General features: G+C 50.6%; 1 protein-coding gene across 4 annotated transcripts in view; it reads right to left on the bottom strand.

The window, feature by feature from the left end:
* USO1 (USO1 vesicle transport factor) overlaps nucleotides 1-16,333 on the bottom strand; it is a 448,004-nt gene that overhangs the window by 313,190 nt on the left and 118,481 nt on the right. The gene's annotated exons all lie outside the window — the stretch shown is intronic.

The raw sequence follows: 16,333 nt of genomic DNA, 5'->3' as shown, positions 1-16,333 counted from the left end.
CCAAGGCTGGTAGTCTTTAATCCACTTCCAGACACCACCTGTCCCTTTTCCTCGCTCTTGCAGGTTCCAGTTTCCATTCTTTGTTACGGTTTGGCCGTCTTTATTTTTCTCCATCTTTTCGATATGGGTGTTCTCCCTCTCTTGCGCTCTATAAATTTCTGATGTTGGAAATAAGTACCAGTGACCAGAAATACGTGCTGGTGCTACCCACTGGCAACCACTGGCTCAAATTGAGCACTGGTCTTATCCCTTCATCTTTTAAGTGGCAGGAATTTAGATTACTTGGCTTTTACATTTACCTATGGTTAACTCCTGAAGAGCTACTCAGCATGTCCAAAGAAAATGATCTTCCAGATGCAGTCTGGCACCTAGGAATATGCTATAGTTGAGAAATCCATGGTTAGATAGTGTATACACCAGAAAGCACATTAACAAAGGAAAGCAACTTGTTCTTCTGATAAATACTTCTAACCGTACATTCTGCTCTTGAGAATAGAAACTCAAGCAGTGCCTCCAAAGTTGTGGGACTGTGGAATGCCTCAATCCAAACCATCATGCCGGACTGAACAGACTTAGTTCCCTTCCTATCATACCTCATGGTCAAAACGCTAGTGCTTCTGATGATCACATCGTTGCCTGAGCAATATCAAGAACAGGGACTCCATGTGGCAACCCAGTGGCAGCAGTCCTTATGAAGGCTGATTTTTGGCTAAGGTGTAGCAGGTCTTAATGCAAAGTGTTAGACCTGTCAGCCCTTTGGGTGGTCCCTCCTCATCATTATTTATTTTGTCCCACTTTTGCCTCAAACCCTGTTAGAATTTTTCCTTTTTGGGAACCACCAGACTTTTTCGTGTTGATGCAGATTCAGGGAGCCATTTTATCTACCCCTGGAACTTCTGTCTGAGGGCCTGGAGCACAAAATGGTGGCCACCTGTGACATCATCAGAACCCACTGGAACCTACTAGAACCTTCTGCAACATTCTGGAGCCCTGTGACAGTTGGAGGCGGTTTAGAATGTTGGGAAGCTAAGACAGAGAGTTGGCAGTTGGAGCTGGCAGTTGGTACCTGACTGGTGAAGAGAGAGCAGCAGAAACTTGAAGGAGGAAGGAGTGAGGCAGCAGGGGTGGAAACTTGTGCCTGGAGTGGGGTCCATAAACCCACCCTTGATACTAGTCCCTACTGACTGAGCCCAGCCTGGAGCCCTGTGTGGGAAGAAGCAAGAAAAACCATCTTAAGGACCTGGACAGCAGGAACAGGCCTTAGAAGCAAAGAACAGCAAAGTCCTGACCTGATTATTGGTTTTCCTGGAGTCCGACGTCGAGAAGCCTAGAGACCCGGAGCCCGAGGTGGAGAAGCGGCGCTGACTGGAAAAGCAGACGTCGTACCCGGAGCCGCCAGAGGTCGAGAGAGGGCGCCGACGGAGGTCGTAGAGAGTACCAGAGGTCGAGGAGGAAGTCACCCGAGGTCGAGTGAGCGGCGTCGACGGGGGAGTGAAGTCCGCCCTCCGGAGTCGCCGGAGACCAAGGTGAAGCGTGCCGGAGGTCGGGAGTGGAGATCGCACTCCGGAGTCGCCGGAACCTGAGGAGAGGAGCACCGGAGGTCGGGAGTGGAGGTCGCACTCCGGAGTCGCCGGAACCTGAGGAGAGGAGCACCGGAGATCGGGAGTGGGGATCGCACTCCGGAGCCGCCGGAAGTCGACATCGAGTCAAGGCCGGCCGACGTCATCGAACCTGAGGTCGCCATCGGACCGGAGCCGCCTGAAGTCGACATCGAGCCAAGACTGCCCGACGTCATTGAATCGGAGGTCGAGATCGAGCCGAGGCCGCTGACATCGATCCGGAACCGCCTACCGGCGTCGTCAAGAACTGATATTGTGCCGAGGCCGCCGACATCGATCCTGAACCGCCTCACGGCGTCGACACGACTCCAGCGGCGTCGGAGCTTCAGAAAAAGGGCAGTAACTGGAATAGAGGGCGCCTAAGGCCCTGTGGAATCCTGAGAGACTACCCTAGGGGCTAGAGAGGTGCTGGAACCAGCTTGATTGTGCCAGGGGTGAGCTGAGACTAATTCAGAGGGGTTGTGTAGAGTGAGAGAGCCAGGTCTCTAGTATTCCCCCCTTGATTTACCTCAGTTTAGGCCTCAGCCTTGTCCAAGCCAGGGAGTAGACACCCTCAAGCCATCCACCTAACCACAAGCTGTGCCTGGGCCAAATCAGCCCATAGTAATCTCAAATGTGATCTGATTCTATAAGTGTCACTGTCAGCTTTTAATTATTTATTGAGAGCACTGTATTTATTGTATTTAACTTATTTATTGCTTCACTGTATTTATTGTTCCACAGTATTTATTGTCGCACAATATTTATTGGTTTGCAGTATTTATTGCCTCAGAATATTTAATTGCCTGTATGTATTGCACTTATATTTATGCCTTAATTATTTATGATCACCCCTATTTATTGAATCATTAAGCCAGTTTTTATTTGACCTGCACTATTTAAAAAGCCTTGTATATTGTGATTGTGTTATTATTTATTTAATCAGTAACTAAGAGAAAAAGAAGATAAACACAGAGATATTTTCATAATTTTTACGGTGTAGAGTCGTTTTTGGAACGGATGCACGCATGGTTATTGTGTGGGTATGACGTATGCTTAACACGGTGCCTGACCCCTGACCACTCGAGCCAAGCTACCACTGTGTATGTCTGGAAAGACCCCGTTACCACCACCCTTTCCGGTGTGGGAGTGGAGTAGTTCCAACATAATTGGTGTTCAGTGGTGGGATAGAGCTGTGCCTACGTATACTCAACAATAACTGTGGGTAGTCCATAGGCCTACACCGGGAGTTTTCTCAAAGCGGCCTTCCTAATTGTGAGCTTTTGTTTTTCCAAATTTACTCTGGTGGTGGGAGGAGGTATTATATAAGGTACCCCCCTGCATAGTTACTGCAAATAACTGTCCTCTGACCTGAGTGGGCAAGATGGAGTTTGTACTGGAGAATTTAGAAACGTACACTGTGGCCCAACTCAGGGAGTTTTGTCAGCGGGAGGGGATGTATTGTCCCCCAGGAGCAAAGAAGGGTGCACTCCAAACCAGCTTAAGGGCTTGGGGGGAGGCACGACGAGAAAGCAAGGCTGAGGAGGAGGACAGGGACAGAGAGCCCGACAGTGAGGGAGCTGGTTTGTACCAACCTGAGGTGGGGAACCTGTCAGCGGGGCCCAGGACACTTTCCAGGAAGGGCAGCAGTGCCTCTAGCGGTGGCTTGTCTGAAGTGGAGTTAACAGACCGGAGGGAGAAAAGACAGCTCACATGGGACTTAGCAAGGCTGGAGAAGGAGAAGGAGGAACAGAGGATGGCTCATGAGATAAGGCTGAAAGAGATAGATCTTCAGATCCTGAGAATCGGGGCACACCCTGTACCTAACGGTGGCAGCGAAGAACGAGAGTACACCAGGGAACCCAAACCCTACCTGCCAAAGGACATAGTAGCTAGCTATGGGGTGGGCGACGATATTGGCAAGTGGCTAGCGGCCTATGAGGTCTCGTTAAGGGCCCATGGGGTTCCAGAGAAGTACTGGGGAGGGGGATTGTACAAGTACATGCCTCCAGCTGGTAGGGATGCATTATTGGCCCTCGAGGAGGATGAGCAGACCCACTACCCCACCATGAAACTGGCGCTCATAAGAAAGTTTGGACTAACACCCGAAAAGTACAGACAGAAGTTCAGGGGTAGTCACAAACTGGGCACACAGAATTGGGTGGACTTCCTGGACTATGCGAAGAAGGCACTAGAGGGTTGGATTCAGGGCAGTGAAGTGAGGAACTACGAGGGGTTGTTTGATCTAGTACTGAAGGAACACCTGCTCGAGAAATGTTTCCCTGAACTGCGTCAACACCTGGTGGATAGCAAGCTGACCAGTCCCCGGAAGCTTGCTGAGGAGGCGGACATTTGGGCTAGTACCCGGGTGTCCACAAGGGGGACTGGAGGGGATACTCAAAAGGCCGGACAGGGCGCCCCCCAGAAGAAAGAGGGAGGGGAAAACAAAAAGGAGTTCTCCAAAGGCCCCCAAAATAATTTCCAAGGAAAGGGAACAGGATTCACCCCTAGGGCTAACCCACCCAGAAACCCTAATCCTGGCCAGAGTCAGCAGCCAAGGGTTGTCCATTGCTACGAGTGCGGTGGCGTTGGACACTATAAAGGAGATCCGAAGTGCCTGAAACGACCACCCCCTCCCATTGGAGGAAAGACCCCCGGAGTAGCTAGTGTAGTGCTCGGGGAGGAGATGCCCTTAACTAAGGGAAGGGAGTGGGCGGGTGTCACTTTAGTGTCCCTGGGAGAACGGGAGATGGTTCCTAAGATCCAGGTGCCCGCAAATACCGTAAAGTATGGGCAGTGGGTCACCATCAACGGCCAAAGAGGGGAGGCTCTGAGAGACACAGGAGCCAGTATGACTATGGTACGTAGCCAACTGGTGTCTCCAGAGCAGGTAATTCCCGATGTACTCCACCCAGCCGCGATGGCTGACGGCAGAACAGGCCACTATCCGGTGGCCGAGGTTCCCTTTGAATGGGGGGGGGGTTGCAGGTTCACTTCGAGTTGCCGTAAGCCCTGCCGTGCCAGTCGATTGTCTGCTGGGGAATGACATGGAGCACAATGCTTGGAAGGAGGTGGAATACCGGACTCATACTGAGATGCTGGGTACACCTGACTGGGCCTGTGTGAGCACAAGGTCCGCGACTACCCGGAGAGGGAGTTCGTTTCGGCTGGAGCCTGGAACAAAGGCCCAGCCAGCTGCCAGTCAAGGGAAGAACCGAGGACAGGAGGAGCCTGCCTCGGCGTCCGCACCCCGTAGGACGGATAGGCCACCGGAGGTGGTGGACCAGGAGTCTGCGGTGGGGGATGTTACCAAACTGGGGGACCTACCCATCCCGGCCGAGTGGCACGTGGAGGGAGGCCCGTCCAGGGAGGAATTCTGCCAGGGCCAGAGGGAGTGCCCTACCCTTGAGGGGCTGAGGCGTCAGGCCCAAGCCCAGGCAGCAGGGAACGTTGAAGGGAACTACAGTGTTTACTGGGAGGATGGCCTCCTCTACAGTGAACCCAAGGCACCCCTACACGGATCGTCACGAGCCTTGGTAGTCCCTCAACGTTATCGAGCCTTCCTTCTGGAGTTGGCTCACGAGATCCCATTGGCAGGACACCTGGGGCAAGACAAGACCTTCGCCCGTCTTGTCCCACACTTTTATTGGCCTCAAATGAAAGTGTCGTCCGATACCTACTGCCGGACATGTGTGTCTTGCCAAGCCAGTGGGAAAACAGGGGTGAAGCTGAAAGCTCCCCTGGAACCACTTCCTGTCGTTAGCACCCCCTTTGAAAGGGTGGGCATCGACATTGTGGGTCCGTTAGATCCACCTACTACAGCTGGTCACAGGTTTATCCTGGTTCTGGTGGATCATGCCACACGGTACCCAGAGGCAATACCTCTGAGGACCATAACAGCACCTGTTGTGGCTAGGGCCCTAATGGGAATCTTTACCCGAGTGGGTTTTCCCAAGGAAGTTGTGTCCGACAGGGGGACCAACTTCATGTCAGCGTACATGCGGGCGATGTGGAAGGAGTGTGGGGTGACCTACCGGTTCACAACTCCTTACCACCCCCAGACCAATGGTCTGGTGGAGAGGTTTAACAAAACCTTGAAGGGCATGATCAGAAGTCTGCCTGAAAGCCTGCAGAGGAAATGGGACGTCCTCCTACCCCGTCTACTCTTTTCTTACAGGGAAGTGCCACAGAAGGGAGTGGGCTTCAGCCCCTTCGAGCTTCTGTATGGGCACCCTGTACATGGACCTCTCAACCTGGTGAGAGACGGATGGGAAAGAACTCCCAGAAAGCTTCCCCAGGATGTGGTGAGCTACATGCTGGCCTTCCGGAGCCAAATGGCTAAGTTGTGGAAGCAAGCTTCTGACAACTTGGAAGCCAACCAAGCAGTGATGAAGGCGTGGTATGACCACAACGCTCACCCGGTGGAGTTGGAGCCTGGCCAGAAGGTGTGGGTGATCGAACCAGGAGAGCTTAGCGCCCTCCAGGATCGCTGGTCAGGACCCTTTGAGGTGTTGGAGAAGAAGGGTAAGGCTACCTACTTGGTGGATCTTAAAACCCCTCGTCAGCCCCTACGGGTGCTGCACGCCAACCGCCTCAAACCCCACCACGAGAGGCCCGAAGTCATCTTGATGATGGTGACTGACGGAGCAGAGGACGTGGAAAGCGAGCCTCTCCCCGATTTGTTTGCGTCTCAAGAGAAGGATGGGTCGGTGGAGGGAGTGATTCTCTCCCCATCTCTAACTCCTGAACAGCGGGAGGACTGCCGCCAGGTCCTGGGACAGTACTCTTCGTTGTTCTCCCTTGTCCCGGGTAGGACTCACCTGTGCGTCCATGACGTGGACACAGGAGACAGCCCACCTGTGAAGTCCAAGATCTACCGGATGTCAGACAAGGTGAAGGCCAGCATCCACAGTGAAGTCACTAAGATGCTGGAGCTAGGAGTGATCGAACCTTCTAGCAGCCCCTGGTCCAGTCCGGTGGTACTAGTACCAAAAGCTGCACCACCGGGTGCCCAACCGGAACTGAGGTTCTGTGTGGACTACCGGGGACTGAATTCAGTGACCAAAACTGATGCTCATCCGATCCCTAGGGCGGATGAATTGATTGACCGGCTGGGAGCTGCCCAATATCTAAGTACCTTTGACCTTACTTCTGGGTACTGGCAGATCTCTTTGACTGATGGAGCAAGGGAAAGGTCAGCCTTCTCCACGCCCAATGGCCACTACCAGTTCTGTGTGATGCCCTTTGGGCTCAAGAACGCACCTGCCACGTTTCAGCGCCTGGTAAACCAGATCCTCTCCGGAATGGAGAGTTTCTCTGCTGCTTATCTGGATGACATAGCCGTCTTCAGTAACAGCTGGGAGGATCACTTGCGTCACCTGCAAGCTGTTCTCCAGGCCCTGAGACAAGCTGGATTGACGATCAAGGCCAGCAAGTGCCAGATCGGGCAGGGGTCGGTAGTGTACCTTGGACACTTGGTGGGTAGGGGAGCGGTGCAACCCCTCCAGGCGAAGATCGAGGCCATCATGGCCTGGGAACCCCCCAAGACACAGACTGAGGTCCGAGCTTTTCTGGGCCTCACGGGATATTACCGCCGCTTCGTGAAGGGGTACGGTACCATTGTAGCTCCCCTCACGGAGCTCACGTCCAAGAAACAACCTCGACGGGTAGTCTGGACGGAGGCTTGTCAGCAGGCCTTTGTGAGACTGAAGAAAGCCATGTGCGAGGCCCCGGTCTTAAGGGCCCCAGACTTTTCCAAGGAGTTCATTGTCCAGACAGATGCATCAGAACATGGCATTGGGGCAGTGTTATCGCAACTCAATGAAGAGGGTCTGGATCAACCCGTGGTCTTCCTATCCCGGAGACTACTTCCCAGGGAACAGAAGTGGAGTGCAATAGAGCGTGAAGCCTTTGCAGTGGTATGGGCTCTGAAGAAGTTGCGGCCATACCTGTTTGGCTCGCACTTCCTGGTTCAGACCGACCATAGACCCCTTCGTTGGCTGATGCAGATGAAGGGGGAGAATCCCAAGTTGTTGAGGTGGTCTATCTCCCTACAGGGAATGGACTTTCAGGTGGAACATCGGCCTGGAGTGGACCACGCCAATGCAGACGGTCTCTCAAGGTATTTCCGCCTTAGTGATGAGAACTCCCAAGGGGTTGGGTAGCTCTCCCCACTTTCAGCTGGGGGGGACACGTGTTAGACCTGTCAGCCCTTTGGGTGGTCCCTCCTCATCATTATTTATTTTGTCCCACTTTTGCCTCAAACCCTGTTAGAATTTTTCCTTTTTGGGAACCACCAGACTTTTTCGTGTTGATGCAGATTCAGGGAGCCATTTTATCTACCCCTGGAACTTCTGTCTGAGGGCCTGGAGCACAAAATGGTGGCCACCTGTGACATCATCAGAACCCACTGGAACCTACTAGAACCTTCTGCAACATTCTGGAGCCCTGTGACAGTTGGAGGCGGTTTAGAATGTTGGGAAGCTAAGACAGAGAGTTGGCAGTTGGAGCTGGCAGTTGGCACCTGACTGGTGAAGAGAGAGCAGCAGAAACTTGAAGGAGGAAGGAGTGAGGCAGCAGGGGTGGAAACTTGTGCCTGGAGTGGGGTCCATAAAACCACCCTTGATACTAGTCCCTACTGACTGAGCCCAGCCTGGAGCCCTGTGTGGGAAGAAGCAAGAAAAACCATCTTAAGGACCTGGACAGCAGGAACAGGCCTTAGAAGCAAAGAACAGCAAAGTCCTGACCTGATTATTGGTTTTCCTGGAGTCCGACGTCGAGAAGCCTAGAGACCCGGAGCCCGAGGTGGAGAAGCGGCGCTGACTGGAAAAGCAGACGTCGTACCCGGAGCCGCCAGAGGTCGAGAGAGGGCGCCGACGGAGGTCGTAGAGAGTACCAGAGGTCGAGGAGGAAGTCACCCGAGGTCGAGTGAGCGGCGTCGACGGGGGAGTGAAGTCCGCCCTCCGGAGTCGCCGGAGACCAAGGTGAAGCGTGCCGGAGGTCGGGAGTGGAGATCGCACTCCGGAGTCGCCGGAACCTGAGGAGAGGAGCACCGGAGGTCGGGAGTGGAGGTCGCACTCCGGAGTCGCCGGAACCTGAGGAGAGGAGCACCGGAGGTCGGGAGTGGGGATCGCACTCCGGAGCCGCCGGAAGTAGACATCGAGTCAAGGCCGGCCGACGTCATCGAACCTGAGGTCGCCATCGGACCGGAGCCGCCTGAAGTCGACATCGAGCCAAGACTGCCCGACGTCATCGAATCGGAGGTCGAGATCGAGCCGAGGCCGCTGACATCGATCCGGAACCGCCTACCGGCGTCGTCAAGAACTGACATTGTGCCGAGGCCGCCGACATCGATCCGGAACCGCCTCACGGCGTCGACACGACTCCAGCGGCGTCGGAGCTTCAGAAAAAGGGCAGTAAGTGGAATAGAGGGCGCCTAAGGCCCTGTGGAATCCTGAGAGACTACCCTAGGGGCTAGAGAGGTGCTGGAACCAGCTTGATTGTGCCAGGGGTGAGCTGAGACTAATTCAGAGGGGTTGTGTAGAGTGAGAGAGCCAGGTCTCTAGTATTCCCCCCTTGATCTACCTCAGTTTAGGCCTCAGCCTTGTCCAAGCCAGGGAGTAGACACCCTCAAGCCATCCACCTAACCACAAGCTGTGCCTGGGCCAAATCAGCCCATAGTAATCTCAAATGTGATCTGATTCTATAAGTGTCACTGTCAGCTTTTAATTATTTATTGAGAGCACTGTATTTATTGTATTTAACTTATTTATTGCTTCACTGTATTTATTGTTCCACAGTATTTATTGTCGCACAATATTTATTGGTTTGCAGTATTTATTGCCTCAGAATATTTAATTGCCTGTATGTATTGCACTTATATTTATGCCTTAATTATTTATGATCACCCCTATTTATTGAATCATTAAGCCAGTTTTTATTTGACCTGCACTATTTAAAAAGCCTTGTATATTGTGATTGTGTTATTATTTATTTAATCAGTAACTAAGAGAAAAAGAAGATAAACACAGAGATATTTTCATAATTTTTACGGTGTAGAGTCGTTTTTGGAACGGATGCACGCATGGTTATTGTGTGGGTATGACGTATGCTTAACACGGTGCCTGACCCCTGACCACTCGAGCCAAGCTACCACTGTGTATGTCTGGAAAGACCCCGTTACCACCACCCTTTCCGGTGTGGGAGTGGAGTAGTTCCAACACAAAGGATTACCCACTTCAACAGAGTCCTTTTCTGCACTGTTTTGTCCTATTCGCCCCATAGAACCCCACAAAACCCTTTTCGCCCACCTGAGGTTTTTGGTGATGTAAAAACTCAAGACTGTCTTGGGTTCCAACCAATGAAGCCTTTCATCCTCTTTCAAGGGGCGAGGCGAACCAAAGAATGCTGGGAGAGTGATAGATTGCCCAAACTGATAAGAATTTATGATCTTTGCCAAAAAAACACCCTACTCCTCCAAACAACTTTACAGGATAAAAGGAAGTGTAAGGCAGCTGAGATGCTTGAAGTTCACGGCAATTAGACAAATAACCTTTTATGGGGCCCACTGCAAGTTCTTGCTGTGCCAAAGATAAAGTATACAACAGTGTGGCCTGTAACAGGTCCAAATTGCAGGTACCACACAAATGTCCCAACAACCGGCGTAGAGGGGCCTTGTAGAGTGACACTTGGCAGCAAAGATGACATCCAGAACTTCAGGCGAAAGAACAAACACGGTCAACTGCAGTCTCAAATTCCATGCATGGAGGTGCCAGAGGTAAAACACACAACAAGACATTCAACCGTTTGGTCTGAAAGGCATTGCCACACAAGACCACAAATTTATCCAGCTTCCGGGGTAGACTTTGTAGTGGGATGTCTGGCAGCAATGATGACATCCACAACTTTGGAAGGAAGAACAAACAGTCAATTGCCACCTCTCACTCTCCATGCATGGAGGTGAAGACTGCGCAGACTAAAATGCATCACCACTTCCTGCTGCTGTAACAGGAAATCAACCACAAGCAGTAGCCTGGTCGGACACAGATGCTCATGCCCAGAAGTTCCCAGAGCCAAACTCTCATTGCCCAATCCAGAACCACTAGGATGACTTTGGCCTGGTAGTTCTTTTTCAGAACTCAGGAGAGGCAGTGGCAAAAAGGAGTACAGGAGTCCCGTGCTCTACTACATTTGAAATGCAAATCAAAGTGAGAGAGCCTTCTTGGAAACTGCATTGCACAAAACTTTTGACACTTTGGAAAAGATCTAACCTGGACACTCCCCATTGCTAGACGATGCCCTGTCACCTCGGGAGGTAACCACCATTTGTGATCCAATGGGTGCAGCGGGCTGAGTTTTTCCAACTTGGTATATAAAGATACTACCAGATGGCTAATGACCAGGGAAATGCAGGACCCCACCCCACCCCACCCAACTTGTAGGGATACCACATGGCAGTTGTGTTGCCTGTGAGAACTTGAACCAGACTCCCTCTAAGGAAGAGGAGGAAGGCTTTCAGTGCCAGGTCCCCACCAAAGACCATGGTCTTCACCTCTTCTAGATGGCCTCCCCAACCCAACAAAAATGCAGTCAGCACTGTCCGCTCTGGCTGGGGGCTGGGTCTATCGCTGGTACAACTGTATTTGTGCAGCCAACACTGCAGGTACCTTGCAGTCTGCTCCGAAACCTTGGTGAAATCGGACTTGTTCCCCTAATGCTGGCCCACTAAGATTTCAGGTTCCAAGGCAAATCCTATATATGCCACCTGGCATAGTTGACAAGAAGGATGCTGGAGTCTAACAGATCAAGAAGCCTTAGAGACACTCACTGAGATACAGTAGCGAGGTTGAAACATTGAGATCATAGCCCGAATGTCAGACTCGTAGAGGATGAGGGAAGGCACTAAACAGCGCCATATATAAAAAGGACCCATAAAAGGGAGCTTTTTGCGAAGATATGGGTTGTGACTTCGGCACATTGATGGTGAAACTATGGAAATCAGAAAGACTGCGGTTGCCTGGAGTTGGTCTACGACTGACTGCAGCAAGCCCACCTTCAAGAGCTAGGCGTCGACATAGGGGAAAACTGGAATTCCATAACCTTCGCAGGCGTGCTGCAACCATTACTATCATTTGTGAACACCCATGGGGAACTGGTGAAGCCGGAGGGGTGCATCGCAAACGGATAATACTACTGGCCCACAATGAACCGCAAGTAGCGCCTGTGGGACTGCATGATGGGTACATGAACTTAGGGCGTCTTGCAGGTCCAAAGAAAACATCCAGTCACCTGGATCTAGGGCTGACAGATCTTTGGCCAATGTGGGAATCTTGGCTTTGTTCTTCCACAAGAAGGCATTCAGAGGGTAGGATTTAAATTAGGGGGTCCATCCTTCTTTGTCACAAGGAAATAGTGAGAGTAACAGTTCTTACTTTCGGGGCCTGAACACTCTCTACGGCTTCTTCGGCCAAAAGAGGTGCAAGTCTTGGAGCAAGAGGGAGAGGTGCTTCTCCGAAAGCCAACCTGATATGGGTGGAAGAAGCAGTAAGTGCATACGGAATAGCAAAGCATGTCTTTGTTGAACAATGCGAAGGACCCACCAGTCAGATAATATAATTTTTAGGACAGGACAGATTTCCCTTGCACACTCAAAACATGAAGAATTTTGATTTTTTTAAAACACTTGTCAACTGACTAAGAAAAAGATGGAGAGAGCTCTGGATCTACATACAAAGCCAAGGAAAATAAGGAACGGACGCGGTCACAAAGGTTTGTTACTTGTGTCGCTTCCAGACGAGAACAAAGTTAATGTGGAGCCACACTGCTGTTTAAAATCTTCCAGATCTAATCTAACGCTTAAGGATATTTTAACTGTGAGGAATCTGCCAAAAGAAGTATTCCTCAAAAGAAAACACTTATTGAGTGATTCCCATAACCTTTGGAGGATCCAAAGATGTCAACAATTGAAGTCTCCATTTCATCTCACTTCTAATATATTGATGCTGTGTACTTCCCTTTCAGGAGGGAGAGATGAACGAATCACCTATTGCCTCAAGAAGGGCCTGTAAAGTTATTCTACACCAAGGACCAAAAGGTATTCTGGATTCAGTGGGCTTTTTCTTATCATTCTGAGTTTGTTATTGCAAGCCACAATGTCATCTTTGGGAGCATGAGATGAGGCATCTAGTCATGATTCTGAGGCTGATGAGAGTAACCCTTTAAATTATCATACAGGCCTAGAAAGGAGTCAAACGCAACTTTCCCCAAGCAATTGATTTTTATTTGAATCTTTCACAAAAATAGAGATTCGAGACAACAAGCCTCTGGTGGTGTTTTGCTTGTCAAAACGCAAGACGATATCTCCCAGGTAATGGTGGTACTAGATCAGATTACATTTACTATAGAGCACATGCCCATTGGGGCTTAAAACTCAAGATCTGCCTTGGTTAAACACCAAACTGTCCAATGCTATTCTATAGACCCCGGTGTGCAGAGCGTTAGGTGACCTTTTCAAAGGTGGAAAAAGTACATTCCACGCAGAAAAGCGAGGAGGGAGAGTTAGTGAGGAATCTGTGGTTGGATAGAGAATAGAGTATCTGTAGGAAGCTGGCTTTGTATATACTATACCAAAGTAAGGTAGTGTGCGCACAGAGTCCAGTGGATCCCCAAAGGCTTACAGAGGTAAAAGTATATAATACCTTACTCTCTATTTGTGGTAGTGTGGGCGAGCAGTAAAGATTGAACTCAGACCAATTGTTTGTATCAAAACATATTTCTCGGTTGTATTTTTATTTATAGAATCAAGCAGGACTTGACACAGGTAAATAGGATTGTACTTTTCAAAACAGATTGTTAAAAAGCAAGCTGGATGAAAAATAACTTGTCTTACAGGTTTGTAAAAATGTGCGAATACAGTAGTAAATACTTTAAAAATACTTTTGATTACTTTCTTCAGGATTCCTTTTTCTACTCAGTGTGATATGCCTAGAGATCACACTGGGGCAATTCCTGGATAAAAGGTAAGTAAGTCTGCTTTTCCTCAAACACAGTTTCTTAGGTTTTCACATCATTCTGAACTCCACACTTAACTTTTTCCACAGAAAAACGATCAATGCAGTCCTAAGGGAGAAAATCAGGTTATAGATTTAAAGGTGAGTAAATTGGTCTTGGGAGGTGAATTTCTGGGTTAGAACCAGGGTTCACCTAGGGTGAAATAACACTCTCAGCAGCACTAGGGTGGCCGGGTGCTGAGGCCCAATGTTATCCAATAAGGAATGAGGGCCTCCAGTTGGTGGCTGCTCACGTACAGCACATTGATGTGGAAGCAAAGCTCCTAGGGTTTCGCTCAGGGCAAAGGGGGATCCGATTTAGCACACAAGGTGCACCCACAGCGGCACAGGGTGCTGATTTGGCGTTGGGTGCCTTGCTGTTTTCAATGGAGGGTTGCCAGTTTTGAGTTTTGGCATCAGGCTTGGTCCAGGAAGTGTTCGGGATGAACCAACAGCTGGGCAGGTAAGTTGAAGGGCTCGGGACGCAGGCGCACTTCAGGTCCTCTTATCCAGAGCGCATGGCGTCTGGATGTAGTGGTGCCTTTTGAGGTCTGATTTCACCTTACCGGTTCACTTGTGGTTTTGTGGGGGTGGGGGGGGCGACTCCATTCAGAGGCTGCAGGCGATGTCAGGGAGTCCTGAAGAGGTCAACCAACGATGGACTCAGACTCTGAAGTGCTGGGGGACCTCGCTGGGACTGGCAGGCCACTCGGACTCGGGCCGGAGGCGTCTGGTGCAGGGGTGGTTCCAGGCCTCGGGTTTCTTTGTCCTCAGTAGACACTGAGTCTTTCTTTGGGGTTTCTTTTGAACAGAGCTCCTGTTCATAGGAGATCCGGTCTTTGTTGAAGGTAGTCAGTCCTCCCAGGGGTTCTGGGGGTCACAGGCTGCAGGACAAGGCGATATTTGTCACAGGATCTCTGGAAAATGCAGATGGCCTGGTAGGGCTGGGGCCAAGTCAGTTCTTCTCTGCAGTCTCCTCTGCTGTGTGTCTTCTTTCGTCCTTCTTCTTCGTAGGTTGAGGGAATCTGCCTTCTGGGTCCAGGGCTACCCCCTAAATATTGTATTTAGGGGTCATTTTAGGGGTTTCGAGGTCAGTAGCCAATGGGCTACTGACCTTAGGGTGACTACACCCTTGGTGTGCTCACCCCACTTGTAGGAGTGGGCACAATCCCTTACACAAATTGGAGCGTGTTGGCCATCTGCGAGATGGGGGGCACTGAAGAGTGGGCTTCACCTCGCCTCCCCCAGTGGGGTTGAAAGAGGTGGGCACACCGTCTGGGCTGTTCTAATTTTGACCACCTGTACTCCCGCTGAAAAGGGGGTGAGACAGGAAGGGGGCCTGCTCCGGATAGCAGGAGAGGCTGGTGGTCGCGTTACAAAGGCGGCAAGGCCTTTGAAGCTTCCCTGGCAAAGATGTCTCTTCCTGACCTGGGGGCAGGTGTGACCATCTCCTTCCAGGAAAGGCTTTGTTTCTGGGCCCAAGGTGCAAAGGCTCCCAATCCAGGGGTCCAGAAACATTTCTTGTGGTGGCAGGCTGGTGTTTACCAGCCAGGGAACCCCCCACCAGAGGTTGTTTTTCAGGCGGCATCTCTTAGATGCCCTCTGAGTACATGTTATAATAAATCCCACAGTGGCATTAGTGTGGGTTTAATATGCTGAGATGTTTGCTACCAAAGTTCCCAGAATTCAGAAAAGCCATTATGGTGCTGTGGAGTTTGTAATGACACACTCCCAGACCATATACTCTTTATTGCTCTACTGCACTTACATTGTCTATGAATGGACTTAGACACCGTATGGTGTATAGTGCCCATACAACAGTACCCTCACCATTGGTATAGTGCACCCAGCTAGAGGGGTGTCTTACCTATACCATAGGCAGTGGGCTGTAGGCATGGCACACAGGTAGGTGTACCATGTCGACACTTCACTTTTGCTGCACCAAAACACGCAGCCTGCAATGGCAGTGTGTGTGTTAAGGTACAGGATCTCTAAGAGTGGCACAAAATGTGCTGCAGCCCTTAGAGGCCTTCCCTGGTCACAGTGCCCTTGGTACCCATGGTACTTTTTACAAGGCTTACATGTGGCCAGAGAGGTGCCAATTGGGGGTGCAAAGGTATAGTTTTGGGAAAGAACACAGCCCCTAGGAAACTGATTGGCAGGGACCCAGAGCACATCAAGTAAAAGTGTATCAGAAATCTGGCAAGAAGTGGGGGGTCACTACAACAAAAACCCACTTTAATACAGTATCCAACAGAAGGGCATCTACCAAAGGTATATAACTTATTATTTTGAAGAATATTTCCAACTGCGGATTCCTCACCTTGTCTATCGATACCAAAGCAGAACCTCTCCAATGGTGGGTCACACAAATGGCCAGGATCAAAAAGTCCTGCGGGACCAAACTGGCAAAGTGCCCCTCTCATCGGACCGGACTATCAAGCCAGTAGTGCTTCAGGGAAGTGGTGACTGATGCCCATGTCACAGCCTAGCAGACATCCAGAACCGGCACCACATATGCCAGCGCAAAAGTGGCAGCCTTGGCTTTGGTGGAGTAAGCCCTCAAAAGTGAGCAAGTGAATAGTGTGAGAAAGTGTCATCTTTATTGCATGGTATGCCCCCACTTTTTGCTGAATTGCTGAATGTACTTTGACTGAGTGTGCTCTGGACTCCTGCCAATAAGGTGCC

This window comes from Triturus cristatus, chromosome 2_1, assembly GCF_964204655.1.
Source record: "Triturus cristatus chromosome 2_1, aTriCri1.1, whole genome shotgun sequence".
Classification (NCBI taxonomy): Eukaryota; Metazoa; Chordata; class Amphibia; order Caudata; family Salamandridae; genus Triturus; species Triturus cristatus.
The sequence above is the reverse complement of the archived record's forward strand: the minus strand, read 5'-3'. Positions and strand labels throughout refer to the sequence as shown.